The 15,718-nt window shown below is 45.0% G+C and overlaps 1 protein-coding gene across 2 annotated transcripts in view; it reads right to left on the reverse strand.

Moving 5' to 3' along the window:
* Positions 1-15,718, reverse strand: part of EPS8L1 (EPS8 signaling adaptor L1) — a 604,003-nt gene that overhangs the window by 406,738 nt on the left and 181,547 nt on the right. The gene's annotated exons all lie outside the window — the stretch shown is intronic.

Here is a 15,718-nt window from a genome sequence, read left to right on the forward strand (position 1 = left end):
ATTCCACTTTAAGGACTCATCCCCTACTTCCCATTAAGGACTGGCACCTTTGGGGAGTAGGTACCCGATTTTGACAGGTACTCACTCCTACTTCTGCTGCGATCGCCTAGTCAATCGAAAGTGGAAGTTCTTCTCCCCCCCATTCACAATGCACAGCGCTGCTCGCACATGCGCAGTGGGCACCTGGCTGTGAAGCTGCAAGCTGTCCCAGCCAGGAGCCCACACTTAAGATGTTGGGGACACAGGACAGCCAGTGAACCTGGCTGCAGTGGGGACACTATTAAATCAAGGGACAGGTGAGTGTCTGTTTTTTAAAAGTCAGCAGCTACTGTATGCTATTGTATTCTGACTGCAGCCATTGGTTGCAGTGGCTGATCGAATGTTGATTTTCCAGTAGGACCGTTTGACAAAAGCAGGTCTAATGACCGACTTCTACTGAACAGCGAGGGCTAGAAAAACATAGAAATTCAGCTGGTTCCTGCTGAATGGGACACATTTCAATACCTGTGTACCCAGCTTATTCTGCCACATTCTAAGTCAAAGTGACATAAGCAAATTACCCATGCAGAGAATGCAATAAATATTTGGAGATAGAGGATTCTTTCATAGAACTTGGAATATTACGGTCATTACATGGGGCCTTATCAGTGTTATGCCAAAACTATTTGCACTGTTGGTGGTCTGGTTAGTCAGGGCAACAATCTAACCCCAGGTTCTTCTAAGATTTGAAGAGTGACCCTTTATGAAGGTAGGAACATACAGTGTCAAGCATATGACATAAGCAAGCAGACAAGCTAGGACCTTCTCAGAATTGTTTGCTGGATTTCAGATGCACAGCCATGCCTCTACAATCTAGCTGCTGATTGGTCATTGCCACTAGAGATAATTTTACAAGTACATTCTCATTGCCAAACATTTATTATGTGTTTTTTGTTCCAATGATGGAGGAAAAGATGTCTTCTGTAGAACTCCCTTCACCAACTTATGTTGGAGAAACAATATCAGGCAACTACTGTATGACAATCCCTCCTGACCAACTGGCTCTAAGCCAGGGAATGTCTGCCACCTATCCCACTGAGTTGGTGTATGTTACCTCATGTCTGTAGGCATTTCTACGGTGGTCATACACCATATCATTTGATAGTACAATCTCCATTAGATTTACCAAAAGGAGCGTTCAAGTCAAACCAGTACTTTTAGTTATACAGGTACAAAAAGGGATGCTAGTGTGGCAGTACTACACGCAGTAGTATGTGGCAAGTGTGTCCTATTACAGATGTCATGAGCCCGTCCAGAGAACGTTAATCAAGATGGCAGACAACAATGTTAGTGCATGCATGGAAAACCTGCAGATATCTACAGAAGACTTCAAACACAGTACGGTGTTGAGATGCTTAGCCACAGTAAGATATTTGAATGGTGTAAATATTTCAAAGATGGCCATCCATCCGTCCGTGGTGGTTCCCAGCCCACAGCAGTCATTCCTGTGAACATTAAGCGTTGCCAGATCTTGGATAATCAACGCATAACCTGTCCTGAAATTGCACAAGAGACAAATCTTTCTGTGGACAGTGAACACAATGATGACAAAGTAAAGAAGCTGTCCCAGGATGGTTCAGGTGTACTGACAAATCTTTCTATGCTGAAGCTTTCTAGGCTTAGTTAAATGCTGGGATAAGTGCATAAATGTAGCAGTATGTCAAAAAATAGATGCAGTTTTCACTCGACAATTGATCTTTTATTACAGAAACTAGGACATACCTAATCTGTCCAATCAACCTGTATTCAAAGACAGGCCCTTGTACTACATTGTTGATGGAGGCAGAACTAAAGGAGATTGTACAATTGGATTGTATATTGTATGGTGAGCATTAGTTTGCAATAATGTTACTCTTTGATGCACATCAATTACATAGATTGTGAACAACACTTGACAGCTGCAGACTGGAGTGCAGCCCCAGCTATGTAGGGGCTTTCTCAATCTTTCAAAAAAGTTGAGTGCTTAGCAATGGCTGCCTCATATACTTTATTTAAGCAGCAACTGTAAATGTCTACACTCTTGCTGTTTCTGCAGCTCTTTAAGTCCTTGTGCATGCCGTCTCCTCCAGAGCTTCACAAAACACACACTAAAAAGTTGCTGGACAAGAACGGGACACGATTCTGCCTCTGTTTACTCCCACACCATCACCTCCCACTTTAAACATTTTTACACACTCATGACACAGACTGAAATGCAAAGGATATTTTCTATGTAGTATTTCTGCCTTGCAGCCTTTAGTTGTGCACATTTACTTTCTCTGGATGCTATAGGATCAGAAAGAAGATTTAATTTATCAGAGATTTTCATTGTAAAGCTAAGAAAATAAGTGTAGGATTTATTAATGTGCACTCACTCTCACTCACTTCCACTGATAGTTTGATACCTGGGAAGTATACTTACTGTTGCTGGATCCCTCAGAAACAGCTCTGGTCGTTCCTTCCTCGTTTGCTGTGAGCTCAGTGAACTGTCAGGGGACTGTTCAAGGAAGATCAGCCAGCCATCTAGCAGAACCAGTTTTTCTTGTGACAGGAGAAAAGGTGAATGATTTGGCACTCTTCTGATATGTGACTATTTAAAGTAAAACTCCAGCCAAAATGTTTTTGGCTCATTTTGGATATTGCAGAGAAGGATTAGGAGCTGCTATATCCCAGAAACAGAAGAAGTGAGAAAAAAATGTCAGCACAGTGAGTGGAAATCTCATCTTTGACAGCTGTCACCAAAACAGGTGTCCCCACTAAGAGATTTTTGGTCTACTCTTGTTCCAGTGACAACTGAAACACTAGAGATTTCCTTTCAAGTTCTGTTCCAGTGACAGCAGTCTTTGACAGGTTGTGAGAGGGAATTGTCCCAATGGGAACACAGCAATAAAAACTTTAAAGATATCAATACATTCCTACTCAACTTAACCATGCTTAAAGTCAGAGGCGAAGCTAGACATCCTTTCACCTGGGGCAAAGACTTAGATTGGTGCAGTGGACGATGTCAGTAGTTTTTTATTTTTTTACTTATTTTTTTAATTATTTTTTACAATTTTTTTAGAAGCCCTGTTGGGGGGGCTTTGTTGAAATATCAGGGGTCTAAATAAACCCCTGATGTCACACTTTTGAGACAAAGCAGGGAACTGAGTACAGATTCCCCAATTCCTTTCTCTGCAGCCTCAGCTTCACTGGACAGTGAATGGATGGGAAGTGCTCTGTGCTGAGCAGCTTTCTCTTCATTCATAAACTGGAGCATAGTAAACACAGTTTACTATGCATCAGTTGTGAATGCACACAGTGACTGATCAGTACCGAGGGAGACACTGGTGCTCAGTGGGGAAGATGGGAAGCAGTGGTGCTCAGTGGGGGGGAAAGAGGGCAGTGATGCTCAGGGGCGGGGACAGGGGGGGCAGTGATGCTCAGTGGGGAGACAGGGGGGTCAGTGGTGCTCAGTTGGGGGAGATGGGGGGCAGTGGTGATCAGTGGGGGGACAAAAAATGGAAATTGTGCTCTTCTGGGGAAGATTGGGGGTCCTGGTGCTCAGTGGGGGGACAAGGGGGCACTGCTGCTCAGTCGGAACAGATGGGTGGGGTTTTGGTGCTTAGCGGGAGGAGATGGGGTCCTGGTGCTTAGTGGGGAGAGATGGAGGGCCCTGGTATTTAGTGGGGTAGATGGGGGGTTCTGGTGCTTAGTGGGGGGAGATGGGGGCCTAGTACTCTGTGGGGGCAAATTGGGGGCACTCTTAGTTGGGGAAGGGAGCATTGCTGCTCAATGGGGGGATGTAGGTACTAGTGCTAGGTGCTTAGTGGGGTTGGATTGGGGGCCCTGCCAGTCAGTGAGGGAAGGGGCCACTGGTGCTCAATACCTGGCTGCTTGATCCATCTGCAATCCTGTAGAAACAGTAGTCACAGGCTCGTCTAGAAGAATGGCGGGGATGCCAGTGCAGCGATAGCTCAGACAATCACTGCCGGCACTATTTTTCACACAGTTTTCTTTTGATGGTATTAGATCACCACTGGGTTTGTTACTTTTGCTATGTAAATAAAAAAATACCAAACATTTTAGAAAAAAACAAGTTTTCTTAGTTTCTGTTATATCTTTTTGCAAATAAATAGCTTTCCTCATAAATTTAGGCCAAAACGTATTACAGTATTCTGCATTTCTTTGGTAAAAATAACCCTGTCTATAATATTTAGTCTTGTGAAAAATTATAAAGTATAGAAACTAGGGTATACTGTACATATATTTGAAAATTGATTGTTCTGATGCATTGACAGCCTGTCTCATTTCTTGAGGCCCTAAAATGCCAGAATCCCCCCAAAAGACACCTTTTTGTAAAGTAGACAGTCCAAGTTATTTAGTAAGAGGCAGTGCAAGTTTCTTAAAGTTGCAATTTTGTTGTCAAATTTTTTTTGGAAAATGTGAAAAAAAAAAATACAATTTTAATTTCTTCATTTCTTTCTTTTGCATATGGTCACCAGTTCAGTACAGTGTCATCATATGACTGGTGTGGTAGTAATCAGGGATATTAACTGATGACAGTATGTTAATAAATAAATACATACCATAAATAATTTGTAAATTCAATTTTAAATTTTTTTTTAACATTTTCTTTTACAATTTCGTTTTACAAACTTTTATCAGAGTAGTTCAGTGATATGGGAGCGGAATCAGGGATTTTTTTTTCACAATGTTATTGCATATAACAGTGAAGGTCACGATTATGAGCAATGGCTTTAGCTGTAATTAATGGGTTTCTATTATGACAGTTTATCTACTGTTGAAATGCTGTGATTGGCTACAGCTAATCACATGGTACAGGTAGCCAGTTACCATGTGATAGCTGTGGGCCAATTACAGCATCACAACAGTAATCAAGCTGTCATGAATGGAAACCCATTCATGACAGTTTGCTTACATAAAAATCATGTGATTGCTATGATTGGTCTTAGTGATCACGTTACCCCAGCCGCCTATTGTGGTCAGGTACTGAGTGCCATGGTATGCTATGTGTGCCATAAATGTAAAGATTTGAGTAGCTGAGATGTGATCTGTAGAAAATATGACAATGTAGATTTAGCATTCCATGTTATAATAATATAAGATGTGTTCAGAATTAAGTCAGAGACATATGGTCACCAATTAGCATCTGAAAGGGACAGAGCATCCTCTGGACTGGAGGTTTGTCACCTTCTGGGAAATCTGGAAGGAAAAGGCTCAGACAGTTCGGCTTCATGACACAGCGGGAGACCAGAGGTGGTTTCGATGTGTCTGAGGAGCTTTGATGTATATCCACAGATCAAAGGAATATATTTAATCTCTCAAAAAAGCTAAAATATTAGTTGCAGAGAGATGAAAATACTTCCTTCTGATTGGACACACAGGCTACACCTGCATGTAAAACTGTATTTGTAGCCTATGTAGAATGCCAGAGAAATGCAGAAAATGGTTATATGGCGCCTGGTTGCGACAGATGAACAGAGATTGGTACTGTCACGATCGGACTGATGCGCTGGTGTCGGAAATTCAATCCCTGACTTGGTGATTCAAACCGTTCCTGGTCCATTCGACTTTGGGCATTTCAGCACCCAGAACGTCCTGTGGAGTGGTACAGGAACACCCCCCAGAGTCAATTGGCCAAGGGCTAATGTCCAGCCTATGTCCATATTCCCATAAATTGAGGACCCTGAGATATGGACGTGGTGATTTGTATGGAGCCAGTTCTATTGACTGATGGATTGCAGACTTTCTCTGACTTGCTCCAGTCGCAGGATAACTCTTGGTTTTATTTCTCTTTTTATTTCCCTTTTATTTTATAGTCAATAGCCAATTGTGTGTCTTCTTGTATTTCTTGTATTTTCTGTAACTTTTTATACTTTGTACATATTTTATGCACTGTCCACTTTCGGGATAATAAATCATAAAATTAATAAGTGATTTCTGGGTACTTAAACTCGGGCTCATATCTCCAGAGAGATTAGATTGTATTGCAGTGTCTTTATATGCTTGGTCAAGTTCATTGCCAATCTGTATGCAATTGCACTGCATGTTGGCAGATTGCATGCAGATTGTAAAGGTAACAGGTCTGCCAGACGGAGATCTGTGTGTGTGTGGTGGCCCAGCAGGCCAGTAAAACTGTTGGGTGGTGGCAAGCTACCGTTTGTGGTGTGTGTTTGTGGTGTGTCTGGTGTGTGGACAGTGAAAGAGTGATTAACATCGAGGTTCTAGCTTGGTAGGATAGCTGGAGAAATCCTAGAAGGGTGTGCGATTGCTAGGCTGCTCCTCAACCCTTAGTGTGCACCAAATTGTATATAATATTCGCGTCTGCCTGTGTGTGTGTGTGTGTGTGGTCGGCCAGCTGGATTGGAGTCCCCCTCTAGTGGTGGCCAGAGATAGTGCGGGCTGTGAAAGTATATCACGGCCAGTCTTATATACGTATATATATATATATATTCAGAATAGATTAAGTTCCCTTATTCCCTCTTTACCCCAAGTCACGGCCGCACGTGCGCGCCTCGGTTAGCTAGCCGCTGTGGGCGTGTGGGTTGGATCCATGACACTATGTCCACAGAACACAGCAGTCAAGAGGTTGTGCTGCTGCACGCCCCAGGGGGAGCGATCGTGCACATATGCCAAGCATCCTACAGTAAATTTATTGTGAGTTGGCAGCAAGTGGTTAAAAGTAGGAGAAACAGAGTGGAGAGCAATGATTGACAGTCATTACTCTTCACTCTGCTCAACCAGCATTCACTAGACGACAAGGCAGGAAAGGGAGCAGGCACAACTGGTTCAGCTCTCAGCAGCACAGAAAGCCAGACCCAGCTGTCAATTAGGCAGCTGGGTGGATTTTGACAATATATTTGTGATTCTTCCAAAGCCTTGAGGCATCATTTACACCCGTGTGAAGAGATGTCAGTTTTTCTGCACGCGTTCTGCAAGGGCACAACAAAATAAATTGTTCTCTATGTGCTCTGTTCACACCACAACACTGGTATCACATGCAGATTTTTTCTGCACAGGAATCTGCAACGTGTAAAAAACCCATTGAAACACACATGAAAACTGATGTAAGATGATGTCTCTGCAAGTGAAATCTGCACATCAGTTTGAATACATGTATGGTGTGAATGAGCTCTGAGTGGCTCCGTGATGTCAGCTGATAAGGGGCATTAGCCCACTATCAGCTGACTCTGGGTCACAGGAAAGAAAGAGTAAGTGCACTCCTATGATCCACAAGAAAGCTATGGCCAAACGTCTTCTTTAAAGTGATTGTAAAGTAAAAAATATTTTTTTTTCTTTTTAATACCATGATATACTCATCTGCTCTGTGCAATGGAATTGCACAGAGTGGCCCTGAAACCCCTCTTCTCGGGTCCCCCCGCCGGTGCTCCTGGCTCCTCCTCTTCTGAGTGTGCCCTCATGGAAAGCAGCTTGATGGATTAGATGCTGAGCTGATATCATGGCTCAGCCGCACCCCCGGGCGCCCTTGTCACATGATTTGACTGACAATAGCGGCGGCCAATGGCTCCCACTGCCTCAGCAAAGCCTGTAAGATCAGGTAGTAAGAGGAGAGAGCTGCTACATACTGGCACAGCGCTGGATCGAATGAGGACTCAGGCAAGTATAAGGGGGGTTGAGTGGGCAATACTGGTATCTAAACATTTTTTACCTTAATGCAGGGAATGCATTACTCACTTCCATACCGGACACTTTTACCCCCTTCCTGCCCAGGCCATTTTTCAAGTTTCAGCACTCTCACACTTTGAATGACAATTGCTTGGTCATACAACATTGTATCCAAACTAAAATTTTATCATTTTCTTTACACAACTAGAGCTTTCTTTTGATGGTATTTAATTACCACCGGGTTTTTGTTTTTTGCTAAATTAACAAAAAAAGACCGAAAATTTTGAAAAAAAACCCATGTTTTTCTTTGTTTCCGTTATAAAAGTTTGCAAATAAATAATTGTTCTTCATAAATTTAGGCCAAGATGTATTCTGCTACATGTCTTTGGTGAAAATAACCCAAATTAGGATGTATTTTTTAGTTTGTAGGAAAGTTATAGAGTTCACAAACTATGGGATATATCTGAATATTGATCAATCCTAAAGTACTGACAGCCAATCTAATTTCTTGAGGTCCAAGAATGTAAGAACAGTACAGATATCCTCCAAATGACCCCTTTTTGAAAAGTAGACAGTCCGACGTACTTCATAAGAGGCATGGCGAGTTTTTTGAAGTTGTATTTTTTTTGTCATAATTTTTCGGAAAATGAAAAAATGAAAAAATTAACATTGTACTACTTTGGGGAAGTGATCAGTATTTTTTTTTACACAATTTGCTTATAGCAAAGAATTACTTTGCTATAAGCAAGCATTTACCTGAATGACATTGATTCATTCAGGGTTTTTTTTTTTTTTTTTTGTGCTTAGCTGTGATTTGGCCACGGCTAATCACATGACACAGCTGGGCTGTGATTGGCCCAGCTTGTGCATGTGATCGCTGTGACCATTCACAGCTAGACACACTAGTATACAATGGATGGCATGAATGAAGCCATCCATTGTATACAACTGTCATGTGACCTGCTGTGATTGGTCACAGCAGGTCACATGGTACCAGCAACGGGGCTGGTATTCAGATCTGTCATCGGCCATGTCAAAGGTACATGGCCGGTGACAGATCACGCCGCTGCGCTGCTCTGCAGGCACGCAAACTGCGCATGCCCAAAAGGACGCCATATGGCGTCCACCCGGAAAGGTGAGGGTTTTTGCCGGCCGCCATTCAGCCATAGGCTGGGTGGCAAGTGGTTAAGGTACAAATTGTTTAGGCTATAGAACCATTTTAAGTCTTTGCTGAGTAGACTGTGAGGTACCAGCAGCCTGCTTCAATGCAGGGCAGAATGTTTGGGCGGGGATGTCTGCAAGTAATGAGATAGACTCTCCCACCCCTTCCTGCATCCTGCACATTCTAATTGCTTAGTGGGCAGCCCATAATAGTGATAGGCCAGTAGAAATGTGTGGAGGGGCAGGAATTAGTGGTAAGCTTCAACACTACCTAGAAGTCTGAAGAGGCCATAACTAATAGGAGGCAGGGCTGGCAAGGAATAACGTATCCAAGGTTCCCAAACCTTAAGGAATCTCGGATGAGAATCATGAAGAATGCTAGACATCTGTTCATTGATCAACATAGCATTCATCCGGGTCTTCACCCCCTGGAAGACAATCGAAGGGGTTCTCCAAGCTTGAGCTATAGCACGTTTGGCCGAAATAAATAGGTAGGATGCCAATTTCTGCTGAGACCTTAACAGTCCCAAAATTGGGCAATGCAGGAGGGCCACCCTTGCATCCCTACGGACCATAACATGAAATAGCGTTAGTAGCAAACCAAAAACCCTAGACCAGAAGCCTATCAATCGCGGGCACGACCACCAGATGTGCAAGACGTCCCCATGTAGACCACAGTTCTGGAAACACCTATCTCCGCCAGTCGTATTAAAGTGAGCAGTCCGAGCCGGGACCCAGTACCACCGCAGGAGAACTTTGTAGGCTGCCTCAAGAGTGACTGTATTGAATGAACATTTCGCCACCATCCCCCAGGCCCTACGCCAATCCTCCGCCGCAATCGAGACACCCAGATCTCGCTCCCATTGAGAGACATAAGACAGGGGTGTTGAGGAGGACCTACTGTTAAGGGAGGCATAAATTACAGAAATGAGACCTGGGGACCCTGGGGAATGCTGACAAACGTGCTCAAAGGGCGTTTTGCAGTAAGGGTATGTAGAGGTATGATGGAGGGATAGGACCCAGTGGCGCAATTGCAAATACCGATAATATTCCCTTGATTCTCTAAGAGACTCCCATGATGGAAACGTACGAGTGCTCAGAAAATCATGTACAATAACAAAGCCATGGAAGGTCCACCAAGAGAAAGAAGGGGAATGTTCTAGGCCTGGCGGAAATAAATGATTATGCGTAATCAGCAAAAGAGGTAGAAATTATGAAATCAAATTACCTGAATATTTTACAGAATCCCAGGTTCGTAAACTGTAAAGCATGATAGGGCTCAATCCGGAAGGCACAACTTAGGCGGAAGCCAAAGCAATGTAGTTGAGAAAAGTGGAGCACAATTGGGTAATTCCAAGAGTACCCATAACGGGATATCTGTTGTGGCATGAAGCATAGACAACTGGGAAATCTGAGCCGCCAAGTAGTATCTAGAAACACGTGGAACTCCAAAATCTCCCTGTAATCTATGAGTATACAGAGTGGCTCTAGGCACTCTGGGACGTTTATTAGACCAAATGAAACGGAGAATCCGGATTTGCAGTACACAAAGAAAAGACGCAGGAACCTGAATAGGAAGTACAGGATCTTCGGCAAGATAGTCATCTTGACAGCATGTATCTGGCCAATCCATGATAAAGAAGAAAACTTCCAAGAATGAAGCAGAGAAGTAACAGAGCACAGTAGGGGGTAATAATTAGCCGAAAATAAGGCAGAGTAGGAGGAGGTAAGTGTAGGAGGAGGTAATCTTGATAAGCCAGAGAATGGGATGCCCAATGGTAGGGAAATTGTGTCTGCAACCGTTCAACCAGGTCGGCAGGGAGCGTAATATTCAATGCCATGGTTTTAGACAAATTGATACGAAGGCCAGATATAGTCGAAAATCGGTCCAATATGATCTGGAGATTGGGGAGAGTGATGAGAGGATTGGTTAAAACCAAAAGGGCATCATCCGCATAAAAGTTGGCCTTATACCGAGTGCTCGCATAGGGGACACCAGAAATATCCAGGCGATTTTGAAAGGCTGCAGCTAAAGGTTCAAGAGCGAGAACAAAAAGAGCAAGTGATAATGGGCATCCCTGTCTCGTGCCTCTAAAATTAGGGAACAATGAGAAAAAAAAACCTGCATAAATAACAGAGGCCAAGGGAGATGAATATAAAGCTGAGATCCAAGTCAGAAATGCATCACCAAATCCCCATCTAGACAGCGTATATGTCAAATATTCCCAAGAAAGTGATTCAAACGCTTTATAAATGTCCAGGGATAAAAGGAACCCTGGTATCCTGCCGCGATGTAAAATATGAATGAGATGAATGACTTTATGGATGTTATCAGCAGCTTGTCGCCCCAGAACGAAGCTAACCTGAACATGATGAATAAGTGAGAGTAGATACTTATTATTCGGGTGCTCAGAACCTTTCCCAAAATCTTCAAGTCCACATTTAGCAGCGAGATTTGTCTGAAAGCTTGCGGTTCAAAAGCATCTTCAGTTTTCTTAGGGATCATAGTAATATGCGCCTGAAGAGACTCCAATGAAAGCCGGGAACCATGCTTCAAAGAATTGAAAAAGGCCGTCAAATGAGGAACCAGAACGGTGGCAAATTTTTTATAGTAGAGCCCAGAAAACCCATCTGGGCCTGGAGCCTTGGAGGCTTTCAAAGATTTGATGGCTTGGTAGCGTTCAGATTCAGAAATATCCACATTCAGGGCATCTCGGGCTGCGGCGGATAAAGAGGGCAGATGCAGCTCAGCGAAAAAACTATCAGCATGTTCAGCGACAAAGGTGTTCGGTTTTTGGTAAAGAGAGGACAAAAAAATCCGCAAATCTATTAGTAATCTTCACAGGGTCCAAGGTAAGGCCACCGACCCTCATTCGGAGTTGAACAGGTTTATGCGTGCGACCAAGTGAATTAAGTTTCTTGGCCAACATGGGCCCCGGTTTATTGGCGCATGTATAAAACCTATGTCCGGCCCAACGTAAGGCCTTCTCAGCTCGTGTAGTAGAGAGAAGAGCAAGTTCAGCAGCCACCACATCTCGAGCTTTCCTATTGGCCGTAGTCGGGCAGGCTTTCCAAGTAGCGTCTACCACGGCCAATCTCGAGGTCAATTCCAACATCCTCTTCTTTCTGGCCCGTTTCCTGGACGAGGCAATCTGAATCAAATGACCCCTAATGGTAGCTTTGTGAGCCTCCCACGGAGAGACGGCCGAGAATACAGAACCCACATTGTCCGTAAAATAGGATTGAATGTGTGAAAGAACATGGGAGCAAGAAGCCTGAGTGGTGAGCAGGGATTCATTGAGTCTCCACAGAAAAGAGGGCCGAGCCATACCAGAAAGACACAGTGAAAAGACCAATGGGTCATGATCAGATCAGGGTGAGGTCGAGATGACAATCTTTTGAATTAAAGATAAATGCTGGAAGGAAATGAAAACGTGATCTATTTTACAAAAGCTCAAGTGGGGGCCGAATAAAAAGTGTATTCCCGCAACGTAGGTTGCATTTCCCGCCAGACATCAACCAAACCATAAGCTTGCAGTGTATCACACAATCTAGATTCCTGAGAAAGGTCGTGGCTAGGGGTCCCTCCTGTCGGGTAATGGCGATCGATAGAGAAATTAAGAGCAACATTCGAATCGCCCAGCAATAAAAGAACACCACGTTGGTGGTGCAAAAACACCTTCAACAAGTGAGAAAAAAATTTGTGTTGAAATCTATTTGGCACATAATAATCCACCAGGGTCACCTCCTGGTCCCAAAGGGTGCCCCGGAGGAGCGAATACCTACCGGTGGGATCAGCTATTTCCAGGTTGCAAGTAAACAGCAGATTGAGTCTAAAAGCAATCACCACGCCCCTATGCTTTTCAAGGGCCGAAGCAGAGAAAAAGGTCGGATAATGGTGAGAGAGGTAGCGCGGCGTGGAGGATTGAGAAAACCTTGTCTGATGCAGACAGACTACGTCCACGTCCTGGGACTTAAGATGATGGAACACTTTAGAACACTTGGTCGGAGAATAAAACCCATTGATATTTTGAGCCAAAGTACGCCAAAGTGCGCTAGGAATAACGGTCCAATCCTCAAATGCAACCTTACCCTGGGCTTCCCCCGGATCCGTGAGAAAAGAGAAAAAAAAACAGACAATAAACAAGAGACAAAAGAAGAAAATGTACACTCTAAGGTAGTGTAACGAAACCACAATCAGTGGAAACTGCATCCCAACCGCAAGGACACACATTGGGGGTGGCTCCACCCCCAGGCACATAGGTGCGTCATAAACAGCATAATACAAAAAGAACCTTCATTGCGAGGGGAAGAAAGGGGGAAGGGGAAGGAAAAGGAGGGAAAAAAAGGGGAAGGAAAGGGAGGAGGAAAAAAAAAAAGGGGGGGGGAACATAACAGGCAAAAAGACAACGTCAAGTATGTTACCTTAAGAAATGCATAATATGACACCATAATATATAGAAAAAATGTAAACAGGTACACAGACAGATCAGCATAATAGAAACGAGGCATTCCAGGGTCATGGCCCCAGTAGATCGGAAGCCGGCGCCAATCATATAAGGCATAGGGCCATGAGCCAGGACGGCCCCCGGTATATATAAAGAGGTACAATGACACCCCCCCCCACCCCCCCAAAAAAACAAAAAAAACAGGGAGCCAGAGGGAGCCGGGGATCCACATAACCAAAAAAAAAAAGAAACACAAGGGGATAGAACACAAAGCTTACAAACATATTGCCTACCCAAAAATCACCACCAGTACTGACCAGTATTTCATAGAAGAATATTTTAAAACTAAAAACAAGCAACATACAAAAACATACAAAAAGTTCACCCAACAAGGGCCAGTCAAGGTCTCCGCCCCATCAGAAACGTGGAGAGTCACGGCAGTGGATCAAGCCATCTGAAAAGTGAAAAATCTTACCCATCCAAACTTACTCAACCTGGATCGGAACAGGAGGATCCGGACAACGGAGGTGTACTAGGGAGGGAGCGTTTACAGCTGCCAACTTTCTCCCATATACGCCCCAGCTGAGATGAAGGATGTGAACCGGAGGGCCACACCGGGCTGTCGGAGGGCAGAAGGTGGAGCGCCTCCAGGGTCTTCTGGATTGTGGTCAACATGGCTCCGGCCTTGGTACGCGAACGTAAGCTTAAATGGAAAGCTTCATTGGTACTTGATGTGACGGTTGAAGAGGACTGACATGAAGGGTTTCATCTGTCGACGTTTCTGTATGGCGGATGGTGCCAGATCCGCGAACAGCTGGTACGGATGACCTTGAAAGCGAAGATCCTGCTTGTCTCACGCAAAGCGAAGGAGCAATTCTTTTGTCCGGTAATAGGTGAATTTAATTATGATGTCCCTGGGAGGACCCTCAGACCTCCTCGGACCCAGGGCCCGATGAATGCGATCGAACTCCAGACGGTCTATCGGTATCACCGGATCCAACTCTTGAAAAAGCGCGGTAACGGAGGACGTGAGGTCAACGATGGCTTCGGGAAGGCCGCGCAGGCAAAGATTACCCCTACGGGACCTATTCTCAAAATCTTCCAGACGTAAGAGAGCCACATCAAGCTGAAAGGTCCTGTTCATGATTTTTGATCACCGTAGCTGCGGCGTCCATCTTATCTTCAAGAACATCAGTGCGGCTGCCCAATTGGCAAATTTCCTTGGTGATATGAGTCGCTAGTCTGGAGGTGGCGATGTGAAGCTCCTGCTGCAGCATGGTCTTGAATCTGGCCAGGAGGTCTGCATCCTGCAAGGGGGGCTGTGGGTGGTCCGCGGCCTGCAAGGAGGACTGTGGGAGGTATGCGGCCCACAAGGCATGCTGCGGGTGGTCTGCGGCCCGCAAGGGGGGCTGTGGGTGGTCTGTGGCCCGCAAGGGGGGCTGTAGGAGGTCGGCATCCTGCAAAGGGGGCTGTGGGAGGTCTGCAGAGATGTCAGGCAGGCTCTCCATGTCTGAGATGGTATTCGGGCCACCTGAGGGTAGCGGTGGGGATGCGGCCAAAATCGAGGCTGGGGCTTCTGCTCGTGAGTAGACCGCATTGGCGGACCGGCTTGGCAAGCGAGCGCTGGAGGCGTGGGAGGCCGCTGTTTTTTTCCCCATAGGTGGCGGGGGGATCAGTGGAGGGTGAGGGCAAGGGTGGGGGACAGAACGGGCTCCCCAGGAGGCAGAGAGAAGTGCAATGTGCCCGGCGGTGGAGGAGTGCGGCTAACGAGCGGCTTTTCCCTGCGCTGCTCACAAGCGCCCGCGCTTAGGTGAGTTTACATGCCTTTAGGTGCGCTTGTAGGGTTTTTTTGCCAAAATGCTTCTCTCTTGAATGTATAAGTGATGTTTTTTCTGCATTTAAGACACCCCTGCCTCTAAATGTGTGCATTTTGCACTCAGTTGTGCATGAGGCCTTAAACTTAACCCCACTGTGTACCAGAGGAACCACTGAATTCAAAGTATACTGTGCATCTTGCAGATGCTTTGCATAACCTCAGCACGTAACCTCGTACAGCCACATTTTGTACATCATCTCAGTGTACAGCTGTACCCAGCGATAGTAGATCCCAGGAGAATGATTATGCAGGCTCTGCATGCTGTACAGCCCAATATACAACTATGTGCATGAAAAGCCTATCCCCTGTTGGCCAGGGAACCCCCCCATCATGCCTGGCCATTAGAGAGGTCTCTGTTCTACAGACCAGGATCCAGTTTACAAGCTTCTGCAAGCACACAAATTTGTTTTAAGACTTATGCTTCATGTACACGAGCCTACCCTGAACACCAGAAAACGCAAATCGCTGCAAAAATGCGGTACCGTGCTTGCCGTGTTTTGCGTTTTCCTGTGGTTGGCGGTCAAAACGTTCATATCCTGAACGCAATTCTTCCGCATTCAGGAGAGGGAGGTTTAACCTCACCTAAACA

The sequence above is a fragment of the Staurois parvus genome, unplaced genomic scaffold (assembly GCF_062004578.1).
Source record: "Staurois parvus isolate SC_StPar_1 unplaced genomic scaffold, SC_StPar_1.0 ptg000032l, whole genome shotgun sequence".
NCBI lineage: Eukaryota > Metazoa > Chordata > Amphibia > Anura > Ranidae > Staurois > Staurois parvus.